The sequence below is a fragment of the Dreissena polymorpha genome, chromosome 4 (assembly GCF_020536995.1).
Source record: "Dreissena polymorpha isolate Duluth1 chromosome 4, UMN_Dpol_1.0, whole genome shotgun sequence".
NCBI lineage: Eukaryota > Metazoa > Mollusca > Bivalvia > Myida > Dreissenidae > Dreissena > Dreissena polymorpha.
In genome coordinates, this window is record NC_068358.1 from 95729192 (window position 1) to 95745836 (window position 16645).

Sequence of the window (16645 nt, forward strand, 5' to 3'; positions counted from 1 at the left end):
ATCGAATCTTAGGTACAAACTCCTTTCTGGTAAAATTGGTTACGCCACTACAGCCAACTGCACCTTTTGTGAAATTAAATCTGAAACTAATCAACATATATTTTGGGAATGTACTCATGTCAATCAGTGAATCAAAGAGTTTTTTTCTGGATGTAATCACTTTTCGAACTTTCTTAATATGCATTCGTTTAAATTGAGGCATGCACATACAAGTGGACCTTTAAATGTATTATTCGGTATATAAAAATGTTTATACATGTATATAATTGTACAATGAACAAAACTAGACCACTCTTACAGCAGATAAATCGTACCTGTCCTTACATTGGCAAGTACTAGGTAAAACTAATTGTTTTAATGATTTTCGACAATGTTGTTACCCCTTTTTCAGTTGCCTTGATAAGAGACTCATATAAATGATCTATTTATGACATTTTTTGTTTATATTTTAATTTAAAAGCTGTTGATTGTATTACGTATGAAAATGTGTATTAATATGCATACATTGTTTACAAACTATGAACGGTGTGGAGTGGGATGCACTCGACCGACACACACCTATTGACGAGGAAAGAAAATGAATGGAACGGAAAAAAATGTAATGCGCATTGCTTTTTGTTGGGTGTTTCAATCGTGATTATGAGACGTTTATGTAATGAGTATGGAAATATATAACTTAAATTATATTTTAACATAAATGTTTCCGTAAAGAACTGAATGACCTGTTGGCTTACTCTTAGGTATTGTATGTGTTTTTTTTCTATATAGTAATTGCCTAGATTTGTTTCTTGATAGAGGAAGACACAAGTAAATGATATTGAACACGGTCTGATTTCATAGCTGTTATTTTCCTTGTTATTATCCATACATACATCGCTATTAAGTAATGCACATTTGATTCTCCAACATGTTGTATTGCATTTTTGTTTTAATGAACGTGTTCATAAAAAAAAGGGCATATGTTGTCGTGTACAAAGTGTAATGCTTGTTTTGACATGTAACGCCTGCAATGAATACTAAGTTGGACAGACAGGAGATAAATTACATATGGACATTTAATGATTTTGCAATCTGTATTGTGTAATAAAACAACGACAGTTATGTTCAATATATCGATTATCGACTTCAATATCAAACTACTAAACTTAAAAGCAAAACAGGTACCGCCGAACACTTGTACACTTATTGAGTTGACGTTAGTGAACGTACAATCGGAAGTGAGTTAGTTTTTGCACAATAATATGTTATAATTGGAAGATACTTTGAATGACAAGCGCTTGTAATTCATCGTCTGGCGATTCTGTTTCGAAGACAAACCATTATAAGGACTACAAAATATATATTTGCGTGATAAAAAAACATGTAATGGAAATTTAACTGTAGTGAATAAATACAAATTTGCCTTTCGAGATAAGACAAAGACTAGACATTCATATTATTTTTATATGATTGCACGACCATCAAAACGTATCGTGTTAATTAAAATAAGCAATAAGTGATTTATTTGGGATAGAAATGCATATTTCATATCAACAATAGCTGTAAATATAAAAATAAAGTTTCGTTCCTACACTGCAATAAATTGCGTGAACATCAAAAACAAATTTTGTTCCTCTATGTAAACGAATTCTTAATACGCTGCACGAAAAAAATGTTAACATGTTCATCTCTTTCCTTCAATTTCTATAACAATACATTTTGACAAAAAAACAATTGAAATTACAATGGTCTCTACCTGAACAGCATGTGTATTTTAATATGTTTAGTACTATGTTTGAAAGGTTCATTCCTTTTGATCGAGACCAAAAAAAATAAAATCAGACAATAGAAATTTCAGAGGGTATAATCACCTGACAAACAAGATGGCGCCGTCTGTGCCGAGACAGTTATATTTCGTCGTGTTAAACCCTTTATACTTTTATTAATTGCTGACGATAACTTACCAGCTATATCGACTAGAAAGCGATTAGCGTTTATATCGTATTAATAATCGCTCTATATCTCGACTTTACACGCTCCAAAATTCCTTAGCGGTTCACAAAATTACAGCTTCTGCTTAGAAAAATAGAGTAGAAACAAAACAGATTAAAATTGAGTGCAGTTGGTGATCTTTAAAAACTAAGTTTACATCTGGAAGTTGTCAACAATTTGCATCTGTTGTAAATAGCGAAGCCTTATTAAAAACATTATTTATTAATTTCGCTGTATGGTTCACTGTGTGTATGGCGGAGCACGTAACACAAACAAAATCATGGTAGAACACAGCAATTTACAAAGAACACTACAAACGATAAAGAAATAGCGATGTTAACTGCATGCTCATTGATTTAGGTTTATATGAGTACACTATAATTGTTTTTATGAGTACACGATCGTTATTTTAATGAATACACTATAGTTATGTTATTTAAAAACTCATGCAACACGGACGAGTCTGATTAAATAGGGATGAATAACTGCCTTATTGGCGGACATTCAGAGAGCTGATTTTGAATGTAGAATAGCTCGATCAATACATTTTTAATGGGCAGTTTTGGTAAAAAGAAAGGTGAAAAAGCTTTTGCGTACATTTTAACTGAACTCCATGTAGTAACAAACAGGTACTCAACGCTACAATGCTTGAATGTAACCAACATTTGGAGAAAATAATATATCATATGACATGGAGAAATGACTATTCATATACGAACTGCAATTAAACAATAAGTAAAAGTTATTTTATATTTCAAATATTTGTAAAAAATACAAATGAATACAGACATATATTTATATAGTCAATAGTTTTATCAGAAAACCAAAATTAATGTCAAACTTTAAGTTTGTATTTAAAATATCGCATCGATTATTATTTCATGAAACCCAAAGCATGAGTAAGACTGAACAAACAATCTACATGTCAATCCTATCGTCTCTGTTTTGAAATTGGATCTGCTTTCCATTTGAAAGATTCATATCATATTAGGTGCCAAATTCGTTATTATATTTGCAGATAACAATGCGTTTCGATCAAGTAATGATAATGCATGCAATGCCTCTTCTAAAATCGTATGCAACTGAGTCTGGGCAGGGAGAAAACGTCTTCTACGCAAAACCTACAAAAGGTTTATAAATATGTTTTATTTAATATTGCGATAACTTACCATATAAGTTGATAGTATAAGACTTACCACAGCGAATGTTAAATAATGTTTCGTTTTTTTCAAAGCTGTCGGTCAATAATTTGTCTTTTATGTTGAACGCGTGTTGTATGGAGAGTGATTTTTGCTTTTATTATAATCTTGCCAAGTGCGTAATCAGGGCTGCTTCTGGAAAATATCATAAACACGCCGTTTTTAACTTAAATGTTTCATCCACAATTCTTACAATTACAATCGATGTTTAATTCTAATTAGACCTTTTGTTTAATCAATTTTGTGCAAGATGGTGTTAACTGATACAAAAACACATCGTTGCATACAACGACCATCAGATTTGTTTGAAGCGCCGTGATGTTTTTGAAATACTTATATCAACAGGGCATGATCAATGAAAAGTTTTATTTTCACATCAATGTGTTTTTACGGTGTATTATGTTACTGAAATATTATTACTTTACATCGAACATGTATATGAAATGTATACAATTTAAGTTCACTAATCATCAAACAGTAGAATATCTATTTCTTATACAATGTTAGGCTTGATTTAATGCATTTTTCATTTTAAATGGGGAACACGTTAATTTAAAATTAAAAAACACCAAAACAACACATTACTTTGAAAATATTTCTGATATTAAATTGTTTATGGTTCAATCCATAACATTTTAAGCAGTGTTTATAATCAACATATATCAACATGCATATACATGGAAATAATATGTGTTAAACCGTTGTAAAATGACGTTGTTTATTGCACTTAAGGAATTGCTTATCAATATAAAAAAAGTGAAACTCTAGCTGTTGGAGCAATATTGCATTCTAATTATACACAATTGCATGGTCCTTTTTTTATGGCAAGACATGTATACATTAATATAACACGTACGCATTGTATAAGATTGCATTAAATTTTTCTGAATAAATAAGTTTGCTGGTGTTGAAACAATCAGTTTATGTTTATATGAGTGCATCCGAAATATCTCGACAGAAAGGTGCCAATAATCAGGCAATTTGGCAATGGATCGTGTTTTGTTTAAATTAACAGACATTTACAATTATTGTTTGTAGAGACAGACGCCTATTCTATTCAAAATTCGTATTACTAATCCCTGTTTAAGGAAAACAAAGAACGATCAAATTAATATAGTGTTGTTTAGTACACTCATCATGCAAAATTCAAGGATGAAAGAACATGCAATAACGTTGAACAAAAAAAGGTAAATAGTTGGGAAATATGGTGTATGCGTTTTAAAACAAAACACATAATTGATTGTAAAGATTGTTATAGCTTGTAAATTAGTTATGATTGCAAATATATGGAATGTATCCCCATTGAGTTAACCTTATAATAATACTTTATTAATTGCATTCGTTTTAATTGCCATTTTAATGAAATTGCGTGCACATATGAGCCGCATATGAGCAAACAACACCTACGGTCTGACAATGTAGTAAAGGTAGCACATGAACAAACTCTTTTTTTCTGTTTGATGATACGCACTCATGACTGAATGCATAATGCATATACTTACAATACAGTTACTATGATGTGTTAAGAAATCAACGCGCAGATATATAGTTTTTGTAATCAATAAGAAAAAAAACAACAACATTGATTTGCACTATATTTAATAAGGTTTTGTTTATGTACTTTTATCTGCGCAAAATGACATCATCTGCGCCACTGTATACCGGTTTATAATGAAAAATGTCTATACAATGAACACGTAGATTGTTATAGATACTGTATTTGTTTTGCAAAATGTTATTGCCTGCTATTTTCTTTGCAAGTTATGGACGCCCGTATATTTTCAACCATGTGTAGTGATATATTGCAAAATTAATTGATCAGGGTGAACATTTATGAAGAAATTTATTTGTACATGAGCAACAATAAGACAACGTCGAAGTAAACTTAAAAAAAAGTTAATTCGTTGTAAAATGGCATGAAAGTGCAGCGTATAACAGAAACAAAACTATTAACAAACCGCCTAACCGAAGAAGAAAAAACATTAGATAATGGCAGCCCGTTTAGTATCGTGCATTAGCGCGCTATATATTAAGAATGTGTTTGCGTGCTTCCAAAAGATTTAAGACTTAAAGTTACATTTACAGCACACTTTTCTAACAGCTGAATATAACATCCTTAATATGATTTCTACTATTCGCGCCAAACTACGTTCATACTGTTAGTTTAGTTAATTGGCAAATATTTATACTCAAACCTTAGGCAAGTCGGAAGTCATGTTTTGTACAACAATGAGAGGACAGACGCCAATACACTGAAAGATAACTGAGTGTGATAACATATCGTCTAATTAAACATTATTTATTGTATCTAATCATCTTCTATACGTTGACATGATAATTAAATGTAAATAGCCTTTAATTAATTAATATTCTTCACCGTGTTTTACAATAGTCCATACAATCATACAATCCTACTAAATAGTATAACGAAACCGGATAATATTAAGTACGCCAGTTAATGTGCTCAAAACGCTGTCACAGAATGTTTAATTGTATGTAAGGAACACTGTTTCAAATGTATAATGATGTCGCAATGATAAGGTTGTTTGAAATATTGCTTGCTGTTAAAACGAACGTGACGCTGATATAAGCTACACTATTATACAATGGTTGTCGACTGTTCCCGATAAACAGACCATCAAACTCATGTAAATCTTGCACGATACATTGATAGTGAAAAAATACTCAGTATGTGATTCATGCGTATACAAGTATCGTATTTTATAGTAAATGGGTTTACATTCGAAATAAACAATAGAAGTCAAGTCTTTGGACAACTAAGTAAGATTTATACCATCAAAACATATCTTTTATTGGTAATCGAAAGGTGATGGTATAGGAAGAAAATAGTCCCTCATTCATTTGATTAAATTAAAAAATAAAATAAAACCACTGTAAATTACTAACTTTCACATGGTCCGCTTAGATGAGAATGAGTTTCCCCATTACAGCGTGGGTATCGGATTATGGGTTAAATGGGGCGGAATATTTAATCATAACAAATCGTTGAAAAACACAACATATTGCACATACGTTCACATGCGTATAACAGGTACATACGCACATTACCACACAACTGGAAACAGCACGCATCAAGGGAAGGCGACTTTTATTCGGCTGTTTTATAGACCACCTTACTCTAGTCCTTATTTACTAGAATGCATAAACAATTCCATATCACTAGCCGTGGACACAGGCGCTTGTAATATCGACATGAATAAACCACAGGGTAAGATCACATTGGACTCTCTTATCTTACAGTATAATTTCTCACAGATTATTAACGAACCTACCCATTCCACTGAAACCTCTGAATCTATTCTTGACCTCTTTATGATTTCATCTTAATTAAGAGTGTTAAACAGTGGCGTTGGTGAACCTTTTCTTCACCAACAAGTTCGGTAACATTGTTCAGTCTACTGTGTCATCAACACAAACAGAAATGCTGGGTCTAATTTTAAACGTAAAATATAGCGATACAAAGATGGGGACTATAATAAATTACGTCAACTTGTGCAAAACTTTGATTTGAATGATTTCTGCGACAATGATTTGGACATATATACGTAAAATTGCACATGTCAAATAATCTCATGCTGTGACACCACAATTATGGAAGGGAATATCCGCCAGTCCATTCATGTTGACAAATGACAATTACATATTGCTAAATTACAATTGCATTTTGCTTTGTTGTATTTGTTACAAAATAACTGCGTCTTACTTGCGTCTTTATGCTTGTTTATATGGAGCAGTATTCATGTCAAAATTGTAATGCGCATTATTACAAACTTGTTATGCTTGTTTTTAATCTTTTATGAACAATGCTATTCAAACACTGTTGAAATGTGTGTAAATGTAATTTTCTTTCGGTAATTTCCATTTCGCTTTTCACGTGTTTTGTTATGATATTGTCTGTTTTAGATCGGCAATTTGCAATATTGCAACCGCTAATCGCCTTAACTGTAAACCGCATAATGCTAAACCTCCATACTCTAAACTGAATTCGATAACGAAACTAAACTTGATGTAAGCTCTACTTAATGACGTTATAAAACTATAAATTTGCGTTCAACAAGCTTTATACTGTTTTACTCAGTTTCTTGAAAAAACAATTGTGGTTGTTAATTCTCGTATATAGATCAATTCTTAATAGAAATGAAATTATCGCAATTCGAATACATGGATTCCAATATTGAGTGACGTGCGCATAACATGGTGGTCGACATTTTTCTTAGGGACAGACAGTCACAAAGATTTTATAAATTCTAAATACTTGGAGGACGATGAAGTGTTCAAAATGTAGTGCAATTATCCATAAATGTCTACTTAATATTAACTGTGCAGTGACCGTTTGTGCAGAAATCATCGGATGTTGGAGATACTTGATTGACTTTATCACTGGCTGACTGTGATGCCTATGTCGGCTGACAGTACTGGTTTTTGCACATAGGAGACTCTTGTATATATTATGTTGTTATTTTCTCGTTGTATTCATGTATTTCTTTGTCAAGTACTGGTTCTACCCAGGAACGTGGCTTTATTATTTTGTAAATAGTTTGTAACTATTAATATGTATACTTTGTAAGTACTGGTTCTACTGGTTGCACTAACTCTACCCAGGAAACTTGATTGTGTTCTTGTTGTATTCAGGTTTTTCTGTGTCAAGTACTGGTTCTACACAGAAACATGACTTTACTATGAGGGAGATATGTTGTAAAATTAATGTGTATACTTTGTAAGTATTGGTTCTACTAACCCTACCCAGAAAACTCAATTATGTTCTCATTGTAATTTTGTTTTTCTGTGTCAAGTACTGGTTCTTCACAGACACGTGACTTTATTATGTTGTAAATATGTTGTAAAATTAATTTGTTCACTTTGTACGTACATACTGATTTTACTAACGCTACCCAGGAAACTTGATTATGTTCTCGTTGTATTCATGTATTTATGTGTCAAGTACTGGTTCTACACAGGAACATAATTTTATTATGTTGTAAATATGTTGTTAAATTAATATGTATTCTTTGTAAGTACTGGTACTACTGGTTCTAATAACCCTACCCAGGAAAATTACTTGATTTATTGTTATATTCAATAAATATGCATTCATGATAAGTACTGGGTCTACACAGGGTTTTTTGTCTGAAACTATTAAAAGTATTACACACAACATTGTAATAATATTACAGACACTCAATATTGCCTTAAGCTAAGCGAAAAGACTTTTCAAACGCAATAGTGCGAACGAACATGCAATATTATTTAAGGGCTAAATGTATCCGATAATTAATAATAAAATCTTGATCCGAAACATTATATGACTGTATAAGTGACTGAGTGAGTGACTTAGTGTTTGAGTGACTGACTGTGAGTTAGTGAGGGCATGACTGAGTGTTTATCTTTATGACGTTTTGTCGCTGAACGCGAATATGAAATCCGTTTAAAAAACAAAGCTGAAATTAAAACGTTATAAGGGTACAAAGGTTACCCACCCCTTGATTTTTATTCCGCTCTATGTAAATACATATGGGAAATTATGACTTTGCAGCTCCATTAATTTTGAACGGATCAAGATGCCGCAAAAAATCCAACGGATTCGTGCTCATGACGGAATATGGATTTACACATTTAGTTGTTTTATTTGGAGAATAATGGTTTTATGTAAAAAAATAATCACCCACATGCTACTAAGTCAATTAATTTGCACCTGTATTTTTATAATCACATGGTTGTTCGCTTTGAAAGCACGTGTTCATGAAAGTATCCTTTGGTACGCCTAAATGAAAATAACAAGAAGTATCGTTGAAAATGATGGATGCTGCCCTTATGTTTATAATAAAATAAACAGGTATTAATAATAATCAATGACAATAATAGTATACACTCACTCTTTCTTTAAAATGGAACTTCAACCCAAATAACACTGGTTACTAAAGTACATGACCTTGAGAAAATCTATAATTAGCATCGGTGACCTTGACAACAGTAACCTTAAACCTCATCAAAAGGTAGAGGTCCATGCAAGGTACCTTCGTGCCAAATACGTAAGAGATCTGTAAAATATTGAAGGCACTATGAGAAACTGTAACAAAAGTGTGACGGAAGGTATGACGGAAAGAAATAAAGGCCCAGTGTCACTATGATGCCGGTAGAGCCCCGGTACGTGATCCGGGATGAACCGGCGCTCTATCGGAATGCATCGGGGACGACCGGGATGAACCGGGGCTCCACCGGGAAAGTATTAAAATGTTACCTCCGGGGTCACCGGGAAGGACCGGAAACGACCGGCGCGGAACCGGAAACAACCGGGACGGCACCGTAGCTCTACCGGGGCCCATTCAGACCCCGGCAGAGCTACGACAAAGCATCGGTAGTCACCTGTGGTGGTCCGGTGAATGCCGGCAGAGTTCCGGTATAGCTACGGTACATCGGTAAACCGGCGCTCTGCCGAGAAGCCAGCGGCATTCAACGGGGCTCCGCCTGGGCATTACCTGCGACGTCACGATAGGGGTTAAAACGGGTTGTTGCCGTAGCTTTGCCGGGGTCTGATGCTGGTATAGCCCCGGTGAGTGCCGATGGAGTTACGGTATACCGGGGCTCTGCCGGGACGCTGCCGGCTTTCACCGGGGCTCCACATGGGCATTGCCGGCGACAATCGTAGCTGTGCCAGGGCTTCACCGGGAAAAACCGTAGAGCTGTAACGATTCGGTTCGATGCATCGACAAACCGGTTCAACGCCGCCGATTCGATTTCGATACCAATACGGCCAATTTCGATTCGATTAACTGCAATCCCGATTGATCCGCATTTTAAACCTTACTTTCCAAATCCGTCGTCTAATCTTTTGTGTCATTTGTATTACGTCTTGTGATTGGTCAATAGCCAATATGGCATCCAATGAATGAATGAATGAATAACAATTTAGCGTTACATCAGCCGGTAAAATGGCTTCTTCAACCACGCTGAAAGAGGCGGCGTCAAAATTAAAATAAAAAATATGGGAACATTTCGGGTTTCGCGAAGGTTCTGATGCAAAAGCAACTTGCAAAACGAGTTTTGTTGACGTAATTTACCCTAAATCTGAAAGCACTACAAATTTGAGGCAACATTTAAAGAGAAAACATCCGGTTGAAAACACATGTGATACTTGTCATTGTGCTTTTTATGTTATTAAAGAATAACTCAACATGAAGTTTTGTTCAATAAATGTGTTACTTATAAAACAATGTTGCGTTTTTAAATTGTATTAAAACAATTAAACACTTTAAATGTACAACATAATAGGTTAATAACAAATACCAAACATATTAATTCATGCCCTGGACAAACCAAACATGAAATAGTTTGCAAAATAAACAGCAAATAGTTTAATTTAAAATGAATAGAAAATAATCGAATCGGACCATTTGGTATCGTAATCGAACAGAATTGAATGATCGGTGAATCTTTACATCTCTAATAAACCGTAGCTAGTCCGGGTTGACCGGGATTCTGCCAGGTTGTTGACCGGTTTCAACCAGGGCAGCACCGGGAAATTGTGTGCCCGCGTTAAAAAAATCTACGCCATCATCCTGGTTCTCGTCGGTCGACCGGCGTTAGCAAACCGGGATGGACCGGGGCTCTACCGGCAATAGTGAGACTAGCAACTAAATGCTCCACCGAAAAGTTTCTGGGAGCCTAATTAGCTTACGAGATTTACGGCAAACAACCTTGCTTATATATGGTTTCGTTAAAAATCGAGCGGTCTATGAAATGAATCATTATAAAAATTAAACCTTTAATTAATGTCACCGCTCGTCGACGAGAAGAAGTAACTCCATGCTACAACTGACAAACTTGAAGGGCGACAATTTACATCGATACCGTTTCAGTTACAGCTAGCTATGACAAGTATTATTTGAGTTTCGTATTCGAATTGAAGTCAAATGATTGCGGTGTATCTTTTAGCATTACGCCTAAGCGGTTTACAACACTGCCCCAAAACCATACGGACAGTATTATAATATTAAGAAACAAGTTTTAATATTAAGTTTAGTTTCGTATTCGAGTTGCAGTCAAGCTTGAGACGAATTGCGGTTTGTCGTTAAGCATTAAGCATTAAACATTAGGCACTTAGCGGTTTATTACATCGCGCATTACACTTTTGACATGAATGGACTGGCGTATATTCCCTTCCATACACACTCACATCTAAAATTGTTACAATAACGAATGCTGATCATTCATGGTTACATAATAACATACGAAAGGAAATCCGACGCCGTAAACGTGCCTACAAAAAGCCAAGGCATTAAATTTAGACAGACATTTATCGCCAACAACGTAACCTTGTTAATAATCACGTCAGATCAGCGAAAACATTCCACTTGGAAAACCTTGCTAAAATGATACGCGAACAACAGCATTCATCATCCGACTTGTGGAAAATCATCAAAAACTCTACAAATAAAACACCACACATAATGAGTTGCCTCCCTGAATTCATAATGGTACCATTTATGTGTAACCTCTTGATAAAGCAAATATCCTAATTTCGTTCTTTCAATGTCAATCTAATCTAACGATACCAAATCCATATACGCACATCCCAAACATCCAAAATTTAGACAGTCCCTTCTTAGACGATTTCATCATTTCCCGCAAAGATGTCCACGATTCTATTAAAGTTATGAACACCGGAACGGCCTCAGGAACGGACAATTAAAAGCATAGCTTTAAAAGAAGCCGCAGCTGAAATTGCAGATCCACTTCAAAATCTGTTAAATTTTTCACTAAATAATGGTACTAGGGCTCCACGGATTTGGAAAGAAGCAAATGTATGTGCAATTCATAAAAAGTCAGATCCTCAAAATATAGGTAATAACTGACCAATCTCCCTCCTAAGCGTTGTAAGTATATGTCTTGAAATAACTATTCACAAGTACATCTTTAACCATTTAAGGGCTTCTCACTTAATAACCCCATTTCAACCAGGTGTTATACCTAAAGATTCCACTGTCAACCAATTAGTCTCGGTTCATCACTCTTTCTGAAAAGCCCTCGATGAAGAGGTAAGAGCGGTATTTTGTGACATGTCTAAGGCTTTTGATAGAGTATGGCTAATTCATAAGCTAAGACTCAGTGATAACTCGGTTATTCTTCTATCTTGGTTACAGGACTACCTTAATGACAGAAGACAGTTAGTTGTAATTTCCGGTTGTAAATCTGACTCGCTGCCTATCAACGGTGGTGTTCCCTAAGGGTCCATATTAGGGCCGCTCCTTTTTCTTGTAAACATAAACGACAGTGTGAGAGATATTCACTTCCCAGTTCGTCTGTTTGCAGACGATACTTCGCTTTATATAATTGTCGACAATCCGGTTGATGCAGCCACTCACCTTTATGCTGATCTTGTAAAAATCCATTCCTGGGCCGATAAGTAGTTGGTTACCTTCAATCCATCTAAAACCGAGTCATAAGTAATATCAAGAAAAATCAACCACCCGATTCACTACCTCATTTCCTTAACGACTGCACAATAAATGAAGTTTCGTCTCATAAACATTTAGGCCTGAACTTTTGTAACTCATGTTCCTGGCATTGCCACATTGAAAAAATTAAGAACAAAGCATGGCAGAGAATAAATATAATGAGATCTTTTAAGTTTATTTTCGCTAGAAAGTCCCTTCTAGCTGTAAATACGACGTTTATTAGACCAATTCTTGAATACGCTGATGTCGTATGGGATAATATAACCGCATGGGATGAAATTGAACTAAAAAGGATAAAACTTGAAGCAGCAAGAATAATTAGTGAGGGGACACGTCTATCATCACTGCATAATTTATATCATGAAACGGCTCTTGAACCCTTAAACATAGGAGAACTAAACAAAAACTGACCCTCTTCTCTGTATTATTCTCTATCACCCCCATATTTGTCTTCATTTATACCCTCTAGCGTAGCGGCATACCCACTTCGTAATTCCGATAGTATACGCAGCATTGAATGTAAATCACAGCTTTTTTCACGATCGTTCTTACCATCAATGATAAACCTATGGAACGCCCTACCCGAATCTGTTAGATCTGTTCTTTCTTTCTCTTCCTTCAAAGCAAATCTAAACAAAACAAACAAAAAATCCCCATGCATTACTACGATGGCGAGCTGACGCTCAATGTTCTTCACGCACGTTTGCGAATGAATTGCAGCAACTTAAACGAACATTTGTACGCGAAAAACATATCGGAAAGTCCATATTGTCAATGCGGAGAGAATGAAGACACGTATCACTTGTTCTTCATTTGCCCAATATAGATTGAAAACAGAGCAATCCTATTTGACAATATGTCCAATTTTCAACCCATAACTTAACAACTACTTCTCTTCGGTGTCGGATCATGCGACAAAAATTCACTTATTTTCACGTATATTTAAATATATATGTTCAGCTTTTCATCCGAGATAGTCACGGATTTTAACATTTTAACTCCATATCACGAATATACCTGTTTCTGCTAACGAAGCCCCGCCCCGCAACTGTTTCTTTTATTAGCCACTTTTATCTCATTCTTTATTACAAACTAATAATGCTGATGTATACAAACGTAATATTTTTCATTCACTATCTAAATCTTTTTATTACGTTTTTGTATTATTTTCTGTATCCTTGTTTCATTCCGCTACTGTATTCGCTATTTCATTGTTTCGACATTATGTACATTGTAGTTATATGCTCAATTGTTTAGACCTTATCAGCAGCACCTCAAAATGACAGAAAAGAGACTAGCATAAGCTTCGAGCTTTTTCTCAACTCTATAAATTTACACTTTGCATTCCTTATGTTTAACATATTTCGTCGAAAGTTGCTAGTATGTTTGTATTGTATTTTAATTGCTTACATGCTGTATATGGACTCCTACATTAACACTTACTATTTTTATTATGCTTGAAAGTACAAGCGACAAACTGGCGTCATAAGGCCCGGTAAACGTTTGATAATTTCCCGAGATAGGCCAATATAGTTTTTACATCGGCCTGCTATCGAGATTTAGATAGACTCATTGCGATTTCTATTTAACAACTCGATTATACCATTTCTTTAAATACTCCGTCATTCGTTTTTTTTAGCTTTTTGTTATATTTTGAACTTAAGCAAAAATGAGCATGTAGTTACAACATGCATACACAAATAGTATGATGGATCACTAAAACAACCATTTATGTGTTTTCTATGTCAGTTTCAAAAATAAATACAAACATCGTTAATAAATGTCATGTCGATCCGTTGTCGGTCCGATAGGTTTAATGTTTGTTTGATGTTGCAGTCTCGCTAGATATCGGGGCAATTTATTTTTCAAATGTATGTCTTCTAAAGTCATAAATATTAAAAAATGAAATGATCAATCAATTTAATGCATCCCCGATCCCCCATAAACAAATCTTACAGTATGACATCGGTGGGTCTATATAAGCATGATTACTAGGCAATAACTGATGGACAATGGCAAAGGCGTACCTGAACATAGGGAATATAACAACAAACGCACCATTGCAGTGAGCTACGTTGACTCAATCTAATAACATAATTTGCATATGCCTTTCATCGAGATTTCTGAAGCAATAAACCCATTAAACTACAAACATGTATATTGATGTTAGCAGAGTGATACAAGGTTAATGTTCTGGCTGATTTTATACAGTTTATCATGGTGTTAATTTGCAATAGGACAAATCTCGCTTTATAAATCTGTGTTAAGCTTACTTAATTTCATCTACTTGTATGTACACTGTGTCTTTTAAAGAGCATTGGTCATGGCAAAGGTATATTCAAATATTTTTAATCGTTGTAATACACTATTACTTAATGTGATCTAAGTAATTAACCATACCTGTCATTTAAACGTCTTGGGGTAAACACGTTTGCAAGTTAAATGAGTTGTTTGAATATTGGTAACTTGATTTGCACACAACAATTTACTATGATTAAGTTCATATTGGAATTAACTCGGTGGTTTTGTCAAGGAGGAATCAATTCTATTTGAAATTCCTTCATTTCAACTTAAGGATGACCTATGTGCAACATTGATCGAGCCTCGCTAGATGGGAAGTTATTCGAAGCAAGAATTAAGATCGTATTTTACTTGATTTGAGCATATATATATACAACAACATCTTAAAATATGTATATCAACTATCTTGTTTCAATAGGTGGTATTGTTTAAAATGTCTACAGCATAGCTTTGTTGTTTGTTCAAGTGTGTGCTTATTCATCTCTAAGATAAAAAGTCCGTGTTATTTTTTGTTTATTGTAATTGCATAAACCGGAACGCTGCTGGACTCCTTATGGAAATTTTACGGCATTATTATTGTAGTCAAATAATTTGATCATATTTATAAAATTAGAATTCTTCAAATTTACAATATTTGCAAATGTTCCAGAAGTATATATTTAATTAACAAACACTAATAGAAACATTGACAAAGATCGGTTAAACACAATGAACATTCATGAACAATGCACTTTAATGCATTCAGCCATGTTGGGATGTCCGAGACAAACTCATTTGTAAATCATATGAGGAAGACTTTGTTCATAAACGTGATGATGAAAAAAACACATAACAGGCTTTGACTATTCTTTGTTTACTTGTATATAAATGGTCAAAGACGCCGTGTCGATATTCCAATAAAAAACTTCAAACTTGAATTCATACCTATACATGAATAGGGTTTTGTTAACAATTTTGCTTTTGTTTTAAATAATACGAACGTGTTTTTTATCACCAATTCCAAGTATGCATGTATAGATTTCATATGTCAAGAAAGTATACTGTTCTCTCATAGTATGTTGTAAAATAATGTTATTTGTTTAGATTCGAATACAATTAGTACATGTGCGAAGCATTAGAAGGCGTGTTAGCACGTGCGATATACTGAGTGTACAATAATGCTGAATTGTATTCCAAACATAACGTCTACCAATCAAGCGTTGCAGCGTATACCACAGTTGTTTTTAAAATTTGTCTAGAGAAAACAAGCAGTTTTAAGTCTTACAATTATTTTACTGATATCATAATATGTGCTTTTGAATTTTACTGCAATTTCTTATTTAGTTGAGACTTAAGACTGAACGCATGCCCAATGTTGTTATGTTTATGCCTGTCTTGGATGCGTTTTTTTTTTCGAGCAGCTAAACGCAATAAAACCGTTATGGGATTAAACAATTGTCCATTGCGCATCCACTCAAACGTTAACTTACTTTTTAAGTTACTGATTTTATATGTGTAGGCTAGAGTTTAATGTATGTCATATGAACCGGCTTCTACACATATTTCACATCAGTTATAGTATTACATGTACATGTGCGCAAGAAATAACATGAAAGTATTTCAATATGATAAGCATGTCTGCCAAAGAAGGAACAATTGATGATCACTGTTAAAACAAGTTCGATCAAAAGTGATCTTAATCAGACACAAATGTATGAT